Consider the following 1,304-nt stretch of genomic DNA (forward strand, 5'->3'; position numbering starts at 1 on the left):
ACTTGGAGGCTGAGGCAGGAGGGTCACTGCACATTTGCGGCCAGCCTTGGTTACTTAATGAGTTCAAGGCCAATATGAACTACACAGCATGACTCTTTCTCAAAAATAATTTAACAAACTTTAAGACACCAATTTTTCTTCAGTATGTAAATTATTTTGTAATTTTCTTGTAAGATTTAGTATCTATTCAGAAATTTTTTGAAGAGCCAAGTTCAGTATTTAATAACTTTTTAAAACTAATAAGGTATAGATTTTATATTCTTGATGGTACTTTTTAAAATTAGAAGATAAAATTTTCAATTCACATTTTAAACTGTCCTATGAATCGGAGAAAAATACATAATCAAAGGCAAAACATCACTAATTGTGGTTTAAGTCATTAAAATTGTATATGATACTCTGTACAGGTTTTGACATATTGGAGATTGTTGTCATAAGCCTAGTTTGAGACAAATGTAGGCCAAATTACAAGACAGACTTTTTGAAATGAAAAGTCATTATGCAAATTTAGAACTACATGATACTACCTTTCAAATCTTTAACTCACAGCATTCCATTAATCACAAAATCATTTCAATTTTGGTATCCTTTTGTTAATTTCTAACAGGCACATCCAGATATTTTATTTAATGTCTTCTTATAACTAAAATATATGATAAAGTTTTTTGATACCTTTGGAAACATCTGTTCAACCCAGAAACTTACTGCTGAAACAGTTGTACTGTTATGTTGATCTGGTCATTCTTTGTACATAATGTTAAGGTAATTCTCTTGACCTTTAGAAAAACTGCCACTGTATAGATTATAAGGCCTTTTATTACAGAACATTAGGTCTCTCTAAAATTCTTATTGTCCAGTCAATACGAGTTTATTCTACTCAAGAAGAAATTAGTAAGTATATTTAAAATATAAGAAGAATCATTTAATGTATTTCTTTCAGAATAAAAATGTAAATTGTGTATTAAGGTAATTTTATCATAATCCAAATTGTAAAGTAATGTTCTTGCAGCTCTTATGGTTTGAGTGTGTGTTAGTTAGGGTTTTCTAGAAGAACGGAATCAAGAAAATATATCTATCGTTATGCAAGGAGATTTCTTAGTAGGTTTTCAGGATCACAGGTGGAGATGCCATGTTGATCCTCTATTTGGCAAGGGGAGGAAAAATTACCTACCATGGCCATGGGTGTGCTGGAGAGCTAGGATGCAAAAGCTACTCACACCAAGACAGAAGCTCAGAACAAGAGGGACCAAGTATGCAGCAGCAGTCTAAGTGCTGAAGACCTAGAAGCTCATCATAGAGTCACT

This window comes from Octodon degus, unplaced genomic scaffold, assembly GCF_000260255.1.
Source record: "Octodon degus isolate 3935 unplaced genomic scaffold, OctDeg1.0 scaffold00152, whole genome shotgun sequence".
Taxonomy (NCBI): domain Eukaryota; kingdom Metazoa; phylum Chordata; class Mammalia; order Rodentia; family Octodontidae; genus Octodon; species Octodon degus.